This window comes from Giraffa tippelskirchi, chromosome 2, assembly GCF_054371585.1.
Source record: "Giraffa tippelskirchi isolate mGirTip1 chromosome 2, T2T-mGirTip1v1.2.pri, whole genome shotgun sequence".
NCBI lineage: Eukaryota > Metazoa > Chordata > Mammalia > Artiodactyla > Giraffidae > Giraffa > Giraffa tippelskirchi.
Genome location: NC_137276.1, coordinates 143,943,516 through 143,956,454, shown reverse-complemented (window position 1 = coordinate 143,956,454; position 12,939 = coordinate 143,943,516). Strand labels below are relative to the sequence as shown.

General features: G+C 37.8%; 1 protein-coding gene across 2 annotated transcripts in view; it reads right to left on the bottom strand.

Annotated features, from left to right (window-relative positions):
- NAALADL2 (N-acetylated alpha-linked acidic dipeptidase like 2) overlaps positions 1-12,939 on the bottom strand; it is a 1,599,429-nt gene that overhangs the window by 790,895 nt on the left and 795,595 nt on the right. The window lies entirely within an intron of this gene.

Here is a 12,939-nt window from a genome sequence, read left to right as displayed (position 1 = left end):
AATATCATCTCTAAGATCTAAATTTTGCTATTCTTTAAAATTGTCGTATGCTCCATTTTCAAGTTCTCCTTTATGTATTTGCTTCAGTTCAGTTCAGTTGAGTCTCTCAGTCGCGTCCGACTCTTTGCAACACCATGAATCGCAGCACGCCAGGCCTCCCTGTCCATCACCAACTCCTGGAGTTTAACCAAACCCATGTCCATCGAGTCAGTGATGCCATCCAACCATCTCATCCTCTGTCGTCCCCTTCTCCTCCTGCCCCCAATCCTTCCCAGCATTAGGGTCTTTTCCAATGAGTCAACTCTTCACATGAGGTGGCCAAAGTATTAGAGTTTCAGCTTTAACATCAGTCTTTCCAATGAACACCCAGGACTGATCTCCTTTAGGATGGACTGGTTGGATCTCCTTGCAAGTCCATGTATTGGCTTAGTTTCTCCTAATTAAAATTTAGGAAAACTTCCTTTAAATTTTCATGAAGAAAAAAAAAAATTTTTTTTTCACGATAATGTCTATTGTGCACAGCAAGGTAGCATGGTGGTATGAGGAAAACCAGCTTTGAGCTTAAATAAACTGGAGTAAATCTCAGCAACACTCCTCACTAAATACAAGTCATTGGGTAAAGAAATAATCATTCTGACAGAAGTTCCATATCATTAAAGAAAATAAACAAACCTAATTGCTAATACATTTATTCCCCAAATTCTGTGCCAGACATTTTCATATTTAGAGTTCCTTTGGAATTTAATGAATTATTTTCTAAAACATACATTTGCCAATTTCTAAAGTGCCTCTCCTATTCAATACTAGCTTATCTACAAAACTGACCTTTAAAGTAAAGGCTACATTCTTCAGCTCAGTTCTGTCACTCAGTTGTGTCCAACTCTTTGCGACCCCATAGACTGCAGCACCCCAGACCTCGCTGTCCATCACTAATTCCCAGAATTTACTCAAACTCAAGTCCATTGAGTCAGTGATGCCATCCAAACATCTCATCCTCTGTTGTCCACTTCTCCCCCCACCTTCAATCTTTCACAGGATCAGGGTCTTTTCAAATGAGTCAGCTCTTCGCATGACGTGGCCAAAGTATTGGAGTTTCAGCTTCAACATCAGTCCTTCCAATGAACACCCAGGGCTGATCTCCTTTAGGATGGACTGGTTGGATCTCCTTGCAGTCCGAGGGACTCTCAAGAGTCTTCTCCAACACCACAGTTCAAAAGCATCAATTCTTCTGCGCTCAGCTTTCTTTATGGTCCAACTCTCACATCCATACATGACCACTGAAAAAACCATAGCCTTGACTAGATGGACCTTTGTTGGCAAAGTAATGTCTCCGCTTTTTAATATGCTCTAGGTTGGTCATATCTTTCCTTCCAAGAAGCAAGTGTCTTTTAATTTCATGGCTGAGGTCACCATCTGCAGTGATTTTGGAGCCCAAAAAATAAAATCTGTCACTGTTTCCACTGTTTCCCCATCTATTTGCCATGAAGTGATGGGACCAGATGCCATGATCTTAGTTTTCTGAATGTTGAGCTGTAAGCCAACTTTTCCACTCTCCTCTTTCACTTTCATCAAGAGGCTCTTTAATTCTTCTTCGCTTTCTGCCATAAGGGTGGTGTCATCTGCATATCTGAGGTTATTGATATTTCTCCCAGCAATCCTGATTCCAGCTTGTGCTTCATCCAGCCTGGCATTTCACATGATGTACTCGGCATATAAGTAAGCAGGGTGACAATATACAGCCCTGACATACTTCTTTCCCAATTTGAAACCAGTCTGTTCCATTTCCAGTTCTACCTGTTGCTTCCTGACCTGACATGTATACAGATTTCTCAGGAGGCAGGTCAGCTGGTCTGGTATTCCCAACTCCTTAAGAATTTTCTACAGTTTGTTGTGATCCACACAGTCAAAGGCTTTGGCATAGTCAATAAAGCAGAAGTAGATGTTTTCATGCAGCTCTCTTGCTTTTTCAACGATCCAACGGATGGATTCTTATTTACACTTTAATGTTAACAATTAAATGAGTGGAACTTTTGATATTTTATTTATATTGAGATGTCAAACAAAATCATTCCATTTCTGTTGATCGTTTATGACCACTACAAGACAGACTTATCAGTTCTGCAGCTAGCCTGTTTTCAGAAATGGCAAAAACTATACTCTGATTGAAACATTTCCAATGCAAAGAACTGATTTTTAGAGTCAGATAGACTATTGTCTCATATATCAATGCAATTTATCTTTGTTTAAATTAACAAAGGGGAACATTTATATACATTAAGACATGGAAAACATATAGACACTTGATTGGATACTACATATATGAGAGAGAGAAAATGAGCGTGTATTACATATGTGCATAATTATACACATCTGCACAATTATTCAATTTTTGCTTTGATCCTTTTAGGATAAGTAGTATACATTTGCGGGGAGAAATTGAGACAGGTACCTTGCCCAGAGTCATACACTGTATTGTGGTAGTGTCCATTGTCAGATTTTTGTAGGCAAATTTTCCAGGCTCCAAGACCTGTATTATTTCCTCTAGAAAGAATAAAATTATCTAACTTAAAAGTATTTTAAGACGAAGTCTCTTCAATATACATACATGAACATGCATTGTTAAAAGTTAAAGTATGACAAAGTACAAAATATATTCTATAGCACAGATGAAAAGATATACTATACTAATGACAGGTATTCATCTCTCTCTTCAAATAGAATTTGACAAGCTAAAATATCTTTCAAGTAGCCAAAATCATGTGAGAATCCAATATTAACAGAAGATTTTTTGTCCTCAGAGAATGAAGTGAAGACCTAGCCAAAGAACCAACTTGCTCTATAAAATACTGGATGAGACAGACTGCAAATGTTACTTGACATCAGTTGCAGTTCAATGAATCCATAAGAAAGTATTCAAACTATATCTTGAATGAAGAATTGAGGCTATATGGACCACAGTAAAAAGAGCATAGGCTCTGGATGCAGATTCCTGAGTTTAAACCCAGGTTTTTCCTCTCACTAGAAGCCTCAAGAAAATTACTTCACAGCTCCATGCCTCAACTTCCCCCTTTGTGAAAGAGGACAGTAATAGTACTCTTCCATAGGGTTGTTAAAAGGATTAAAAGTAAAATATATAGCCAGGTAAGTAGCAGGATCTGTGTATATTAAAAGAGCAGTATGTCTATACACTATAAGCAAACACATGATATTTTAAAAGTAAAACATGGCTGACTCAAAATTATACATCACTGTTGTTGCTAAGTCATGTCTGTCTCTTTGTGACCCCTTGGACTGCAGCATGGCAGGCTCCTCTGTCCACCAATATCTCACTATTTGAGTTTGCTCAAATTCATTGAGCCAGTGATGCTATCTGGCCATCTCATCCTCTGCATCCCTCTTCTCTTTTTGCCTTCAATCTTTCCCAGCATTGTCAACAAGTCAATGTAAAACACATTGGGTTTAATAATGCCAACTGCCACCTTGTTTAATTCATTTGAGAAAATGTCTTGAACTTAGACACACAAATGAGAAAGAATTAAATTTATTCAGGGAGGACAAGAATAGTACTAAATACTTTCCTACAGCTACAGAACACTGACTTTTCAAACACAGATGGAGAACATATGTTCTGTGCCTTGTGTTGGGCACAAGGGTGGAGGTGAGGAGTGTCTAAGAATAAACAAGACTTTGGGAATTCATCAACTAATACTGAAGACAAGAAGGCAGACACCTATGGTGTTTTTCATTGATGCCATACTTTTAAATATTCAGATAAAATGGCAATATATGAAATAACCTCTAGGGATGTCACGGCTCTCCAGGGATGTGGAGGTTTTTGCCAACCTGCTAAATTACATCCTCATCTGCTTCTGTCAGTGCTTAAAATACCTTAATCCTTTGAATAAAAAGGTGGAGTCCCTTATTACACAACAAACGCTCTCTCAAAGTAAAGCACATCTCTTAAAGTAAAACCATTAAACACTCAGCTCAAACTTAGTTCATTTCATTGCTTAGTCAGATGAGAATTTGGGAGAAGAAAAGCCAGATGAACATTCCTAATAGTATGCTATCAGCTCAACCTTTATCAGTCATTTGTTATCTAATCTGAACACCCATATTTCTAAACACCACAGCAGATCTACCTGTACTTTCTTATGATATGTATAGATCTTTGCATTGAAATAAATGTATAATATTTCTTAGACTAGTTCACGTTGCGGAGAAGGCAATGGCACCTCACTCCAGTACTCTTGCCTGGAAAATCCCATGGGCAGAGGAGCCTGGTAGGCTACAGTCCATGGGGTCGCTAAGAGTCGGACATGACTGAGTGACTTCACTTTCACTTTTCCCTTTCATGCACTGGAGAAAGAAATGGCAACCCACTCCAGTATTCTTGCCTGGAGAATCCTAGGGACGGCGGAGCCTGGTGAGCTGCCGTCTATGGGGTCGCACAGAGTCGGACACGACTGAAGTGACTTAGCATAGCATAGCATAGCATAGTTCACGTTGGATTGTTGGATGGCCAAAGATGCTTTGTTAGCCTATGGAATCACCCGAGCCATGCCATGTCTCCCTCTCTCCCTCCCTCTGAGGCAACTCTGGTCTTCATGTCCTCCTCTATGATGAAGTAGGCTAAGTATCTAACCCTTGAAATTATTTCTTGCCTATATTCTCAGCTGTTTCTCTGCCTTGCCTACCTAAAAGTAAGACCACTGAACCCCAGATTGCAGCAACAGTCTACCCAACATATCTGAAATTGGTCTGCTGAGAGCTGCTGAAAAACTCCTCAGGTTGACGTCACTGTATTTTACAGCATGGGTTCTCCAGAAGCAAGGGGATAGGTCTCTGTAGCTGAAGCAGACTGACAGAGTGGACAATGGGAGGACACGTGCTGAACACACTCCCTAAATCTGGGTAGTGATTCTTTCCTGACAGGAATTCTGCGTAAGTACACCTCTGTACTTCCCAGACCACACATTTATGAGCTCTAATTTCAACTTTATTCTCTATGGTGGTGGTTTAGTCGCTAAGTCGTGTCTGACTCTTGTAACCCCATGGACTGTAGGCTGCCAGGCTCCTCTGTCCATGGGATTCTCTAGGCAAGAATACTAGGGTGGGCTGCCGTTTCCTTCTTCAGGTGATCTTCCCTACCCAGGGATCGAACCCAGGTCTCCTGCATTACAGGCAGATTTGTTACCAACTGAGCTACGAAGGAAGCCCTTATTCTCTGTAACAACCTGAAATCTTTTTATGATCCCAGTTTTATTTCATTTTTAACACAGCTACAAAGGGCACAGAAATAATTTGAAATGCATAATTTTTAAAGGAATGTTTTTCACTATGGAGAAATGAGAGTTGAAGACTAATGCAATCTTCAAACACGGGAACAGACATAATTTGGTGATAATATCTACTCTTTGTTTCCAATGAAGATAGGATTAATGGTAATAAATTTGAATTAAAGAAAGAATGAGATATGATAGAAAAATTATTTGAATATGAAAAATGAAATATAAGATGATGCCAAGAGAAGATCTATGATTCACCACCTATGTAGCATTTGCAAATAATACAAAATCTTAGAATAGCAAAGACATAGGAAAGACATGACTTCTTCTAGACTAATGATAATATATCAATATATTTCTTATCTGAGAATGATTACTTTTGTATTACTAAGAAAGATCAAGTTGTGTTATGTATAAAGAGAGAATAAAGAACATTTCCACAGCACAAATTACTAAGTAGAAAGGAATCCAAACTTCTTTCTCTCCCTGAGTCACTTTTTCAGGTATTAACACAATATCCAAACCAATATTTTGTTTCATGATTACCAGAATAAGGATAAATTTTAAACAAAAGCAGTTATTATCAAGAAAATGAATAAATCTGAGACTAAATCTATCTTCTTCCTAAACATGATAGTTTATACCATCTAAATATTTAATCATCAAGAAATTTGCTTGGAAAATCTAATTTCCACAGAGAAATATTTCAGAAAAAATTACCCCTGACTCTCACAGAGTAAAATTTGTATTTCCTTTTAATATCTCATTGGGTAAAAAAATTCATAGAAAAATATTCCACTTCTTAAAACAGAGTACACTTAAAATACTTTATATGACCTTTTAAAAAATATAAGCAAACAAAGGGAAATAGAAATAAAACCCCCATCATTTCTTTAAAAAAAAAGGTTAGAAATCTTTTTTAAAAAGCTTAAAAATCTAGACCATATAGTGTAATTTACCTATTTATACATGACAGCTCTAAAGAAAATCTGAAAGAAAAAAAAAAAAAAAAAATCTCAAAACACCTGGATTCTAAACATATCTGTCCCCAAAGGGTTTGGATGAAAATTGTACCCTTGTTTCTCTGGGTGACTGCCGGTGACCCATTTTGGGTTTTTTCAGCATCGATTGAGTCACTGTTTGGTACTTCTCTTAGTCTCCATTTCTCTGTATCCAGTCTTCTAGAACAAGCACTGTGACATTCTACGTCATCCTCCTTTTACCTTCTTGAACTTCAGTCTTCTCTCAGATTTACTTTCCCTTCTGACATTTATTTCTTATTCTGTCCTCTACCTTGAGACTCCCTTTACTATTTCTGGCTTTAATTTGCTAGGCCCGGCCTCTTACCCCATGGGTAGAGATTTGAAGAAAGAAAATATATATTCTAACTAGACAAATTTTTAACAGTAGTAACATACTCTTTTGGAAAGATAACCTTTAATATTTTTATTAAGAGATTTAAAATTGGGTCAGCTTTTATCATGTTAATCCCACTTGTGGGTATCTAAAAAAAAGATCTTCAAGACCCAGATAATCATGATGGTGTGATCACTCACCTAGAGTCAGACATCCTGGAATGTGAAGTCAAGTGGGCCTTAGGAAGCATCCCTACGAACAAAGCTAGTGGAGGTGATGGAATTCCAGTTGAGCTATTTCAAATCCTGAAAGATGATGCTGTGGAAGTGCTGCACTCAATATGCCAGCAAATCTGGAAAACTCAGCAGTGGCCACAGGAATGGAAAAGGTCAGTTTTCATTCCAATCCCAAAGAAAGGCAATGCCAAAGAATGCTCAGACTACTGCACAATTGCACTCATTTCACACACTAGTAAAGTAATGCTCAAAATTCTCCAAACCAGGCTTCAGCAATACATGAACCGTGAACTTCCAGAGGTTCAAGCTGGTTTTAGAAAAGGCAGAGGAACCAGAGATCAAATTGCCAACATCTGCTGGATCATCAAAAAAGCAAAAGAGTACCAGAAAAACATTTATTTCCGCTTTATTGACTATGCCAAAGCCTTTGACTGTGTGGATCACAATAAACTGTGGAAAATTCTTCAAGAGATGGGAATACCAAACCACTTGACCTGCCTCTTGAGAAACCTGTATGCAGGTCAGGAAGCAACAGTTAGAACTGGACATGGAACAACAGACTGGTTCCAAATTGGAAAAGGAGTACGTCAAGGCTGTATATTGTCACCCTGCTTATTTAACTTATATGCAGAGTACATGATGAGAAACGCTGGGCTGGAAGAAGCACAAGCTGGAATCAAGATTGCCAGGAGAAATATCAATAACCTCAGATATGCAGATGACACCACCCTTATGGCAGAAAGTGAAGAAGAACTAAAGAGCCTCTTGATGAAAGTGAAAGAAGAGAGTGGAAAAGTTGGCTTAGAGCTCACCATTCAGAAAACTAAGATCATGGCACGCGGTCCCATCAGTTCATGGCAGATAGATGGGGAAAAGGGTGGAAACAGTGTCAGACTTTATTTTTTGGGGCTCCAAAATCACTGCATATGGTGACCGCAGCCATGAAAGTAAAAGAGGCTTACTCCTTGGAAGGAAAGTTATAAACAACCTAGACAGCATATTAAAAAGCAGAGACATTACTTTGCCAGCAAAGGTCCATCTAGTCAAGGCTATGGTTTTTCCAGTGGTCATGTATGGATTTGAGAGTTGGACTATGAAGAAAGCTGAGCGCAGAAGAACTGATGCTTTTGAACCGTGGTGTTGGAGAAGACTCTTGAGAGTCCCTTGGACTGCAAGGAGATCGAACCAGTCCATCCTAAAGGAAATCAGTCCTGGGTCTTCATTGGAAGGAGTGATGGTGAAGCTGAAACTCCAATACTTTGGTCACCTGATGCGAAGAGCTGACTCATTGGAAAAGACCCTGATGCTGGGAAAGATTGAGGGCAGGAGGAGAAGGGGATGACAGAGGATGAAATGGCTGGATGGCATCACTGACTAAATGGACATGGGTTTGGGTGGACTCACGGAGTTGGTGATGGATAGGGAGGCCTGGAGTGCTGCAGTTCATGGGGTCACAAAGAGTCAGACATGACTGAGCGACTGAACTTAACTGAATTGAACTGAAAGAGACAATTCTTTACCAACTGAGCTACCAGGGAAGCGATATAGCTGGAGAAGACTCCTGAAAGTCCCTTAGACAGCAAGGAGATCACACCAGTCAATCTTAAGGGAGAGCAACCTTGAATATTCACTGGTAGGACTGATGCTGAAACTGAAGCTACAGTATTTTAGTCATCTGATGTGAACAGATGACTCATTGGAAAAGCCCCTGATGCTGGGAAAGACTGAAGGCAGAAAGAGAAGAGGGTGTCAGAGGACAAGATGGCTGGATGGCATAACCAATGCAATGAACATGAACTTGGGCAAATTCTGAGAGATAGTGAGGGACAGGGAAGCCTGGCATGCTGCAGTCCATGGAGTTGCAAAGAGTGGGAAATGACTGGGCGACTGAACAATAACAACAAAGAAACAATTCTACACACTACTATATATAAAATAGAGACCAACAAGGACCTACTGTACAACACAGGAAACTACACTCAGTATCCTGTAATAACCTATAATGAAAAATTTAAAAAAAAGAGTAGATGTATGTATATAAGTACAACTGAATCATTTTGCCATATATCTGAAACTAAAACATTGCATATCAACTATATTTCAATAAAAATTAAACAAATAAAAAGAAACAATTCTAAATATGAAACACATTTTATGCACAAGGTTCTTTATAGAAGTATTACTTATAAAGTTGGAAAATATAGTTAATTTGCATACATAATAATAAGAGGTTAAATGAATTATAGCATGTCACTTTATAGTATATTATGCAACCATTATAAACAAAAATTACTGAGAATAAGTAAACCAAAATTAGGGAGAATGTGGTAGAGTAAGATCAAGGAAGCTAAAATACCATATGCATGGGGATTATGGCAAGGTATTTCCCAAAAAAAAAAAAAAAAAAAAAAAATTTAATTATATAAAGCTAGGTTAAAAGAACTGGGTAAAATATAGAACAACTTTTTTCTTGAAGCATGCATGGTTATGCAAAAGAAACACCAATATGCAAATTGTGGTGGGACTAATGAAGATATCTTTTATCATACATACTTACACATTTGCAATTTTTCCATAATGGGAGAGTATTACTGTGTAATGAGAAACTTTTTCTTTAATATGAAAGAAAGAAACATGCTTAAGACTACTAAATACCAATCTTTCATACTGTTAATCATCTTACAAGGTATAATTTTAGTGAATTCTATAGTTCCCAAAACAAAAGCTTAATTAGTGGTTGAGGGAGAGAAATCCATTATATGGACAGTTATATTTGCTCACTGCTGATGTATTTACTTTTTTTCCAAAAATAATGTTTGATTTCCTGGAGTTATTTTTAAATTCAAAGACTTACATGATGAATCATTTCAAACAAACATCATAATTTTTAATGACTTATGTAAATACAAGTCACTGTGACTTCTTAGCTACCCAAGTTGGTAGTCACACCAGATCCTTTAGAAAGTATAAATCTGCTAAATAGTGTTGCCCTACATCAATCAAGTCTTTAATAGGTAGCAAATTTTATAGTATGAGGTCACTTTTGAAGAACAGACTAATTACTGTGAAAATCCCATTTAACATCTTCTCCCCCCCCCAAAAAAATCTGCATTTAAAGGTTTTCTCTTTGGGCAATGCTTAGAAAAATGTGTATCACAATGTCTACAATGATGAGGGCTTCAATAAGAATAGCAAACAGATAAATGGGGAAAGTTGTCTCTTCCTCTCTCTCAACAGCCTGACTGGCTCTAGGTCCCCCAATCAAATCCTTGACTCTATACACAGGACCACTCACCTGCCACTCACCTGTCATGTACAGCCTCAGTGCCACCCTAATCCATTCAGAGGAAGTTTAAAGGACTGGGACACTTAAGCTTTCTCCAGCAGTTGAGGGATGACCAGTGATGACTGAAGCTGACACTCACATACTGCATACCCGTAAGACTCTAACCCCTGCCTCCCTTCAGGACAGCTCAGAGCTCTTGGTCCCGCACCCTGACTCTACCCTCCCTCAGCTTTGTGTTTTTCAGGCTTCCTTTCCTTTTGAACTCAAATGACCTTACTTTGGCTCCTTCAGCACCCAGGTGCTCTGGGCCCCCAGACACTGACTCTGTCCACCTCACCTGAACTTCCCTCTTCTCACCCTCAGGCACTGGCTCACGTTGATTACCAACCTACAAGATGTGCTTTCCAGAGCCTTGCTTTTGCTCAGTACTCCCGTTCCTTCTCCCCACAACACTTGAACGCTGGGTCTGCAAATATTTTTCAGCATCTGCTAGAATGTGCTTCTCAGAGCTTGCTCTTAACATTTTTTTTCCAGGATTAAACTTCTCTCTGCTTTCTAAAATTGTGCTCTCAGACCAACTCCCAAATTTTTCTGGTACTTATGACACAAATACCTACTTATTCTCTTGACCCCATAAATCTTATTAAGATGTAAACTTTCCCCTGACATTAACTCTCTCTGTCCTTCAGGTACTGTTTATGAGAACTTCCAAGGGTTACCTGCTGTGAGAGATATTATCACATCAATGTTATGAATTTTATTGCTATGGGTCTCTTGTTACCAATTGAATGTGGGCTTAGTGATCTGTATCTTTTTTATTACTGATTTTCTCATCAGCAATTTTAACCACTTTATTTAGCTAAAATAAATATTATTTTATTTACTAAATTATTTTTATATTTTAAATTTATTAAAAGTCATATGCCTGCTAAATCCTACGACAAGGTTTATTGTATTGGTTATTTACTTCTGCTTACTATACAAATCTGTGTTTATGTGTTTGGTGTGCACATCATTTTCTGAGAGAAGCCTAGGGATATTACCAAAGGAAATTCAAGAATTTTCCCATTACTGTAAAAAGAAATATATGCCTTCATTCATCTTCCCAGCACAATGAATTATCAATTTTCTTGGCAAGTATGTTAAATGACTTTGAAACAAATCTCTCATAGGTAATGATGATACTCTATTAGTATTCTTCTCATTAACTGAGAATTAACTCATTCCTCCCAATGGGGAAATCAGCTCTCCAGAACATTTCTGGGAATTGTAATGATAGGCGTTTAAACTCTTGAGGATATTATTTGTTGAACAAAACTGATTATTTGCCTTAGTGCTAGAACAGGAGCCATCTATTTGTTAAATAAAGAACTACAGACAAGATAAAGAAATAATTATATCTCAATTATGTGAAAAGGAAACAAAAAGGGGAAAACTTAATCACTGGTTAATGTAGAATATCATCTTTTTACTCTATAAGGTTATATTTGATGTATTAGGATTTGAACTTTAATATGTTCAAAACTATAACCATTACTTTTGCTAAACTGACTTCTACTTTATTATGATAACATTTATTGGCATTCTGTATATGAGTCAATTACCTTGGAATCAATCAAGCAGGAAGAAAGCAAAGCAAGCACACCAGGTAGAAGAGAGATATGGGTCAAGGACAAAAGGCATATTTAATGACCCAATCAGTTCTGGTTTTGCCCCTTCTGAAGGCCATTGTGACAGGAATTTCTTAGCATAAGCCACCTTTAGGAATTGGCACTTACTTAAACTGCTTTTTCTGTACTCATGATGTCGAACTTAAATTTAACCAGTATTCAAAAAGCCAGGAATATGGCAACAGGCCAAGAAAGACCAAGAGGGTAGACAGATATTCAGGTTTCACTATTAGGATGGAGGTGGCAAGGTTGTTAAAACAGTGATATATACTATCAAATTTAAGTTCTTCCATGCTCAGTATTTCAGCATTATTCTTGACCTCCCATATTTAACACTCCAGCCACCCCCAAGTCTTTAGGACAGATTTACTAATTCATGAAATGGATGTTACTTTCACATTTGTATTCCACTATATTTGGGGGAAAAATAATATCTAGGTGTCAGAGTTGTTTGAGGATTAAAAATAATATACTTTAAATACCAGATATATAGGATCAATGTATGACAACTGTTGCACAGTTCTAAGCTATAAAAGTCATGAAAATCTAAGAAGAAATTATACAAATGAAGTTATTTACAAAACAGACTCATAGGTTTAGAAAATGAATTTATGATTACCAGGGGGACAGGGTGAGGAGAAGGGGCAGTTAGGGAATTTGGTATCTACATGTATACACTGGTATATTTTAAATGGATAACCAACAAGGACCTCCTGTATATAGCATAGGGAACACTGCTTAATGTTGCATAGCAGCCTGGATGGAAGAGGAGTTTGGGGGAGAATGGATACATATATATGTATGATTGAAATTTTCTGCTACGCAACTGAGATTATCACAAGATTGTTAAGGAGCTATACTCCAATATAAACTTAAAAGTTTAAAAAAAAAGGTGGGGGGTTATGAATGAGAACAAAAAGAAGCTGGGAAGTTGACAGCACTCAAAGTAAATTAAAGGTATGACTTACGTAGATGAATATCGTCACTTCCAAGAGATACAACAGAAATGTGTGTGCAAAATAACTCTGCAGTTGGAAAAGGAAAGCAGCAAGTACAGGTTAAACTTTAGCTACAAGTAACCCTGAAACTAACTGTTCAAGATA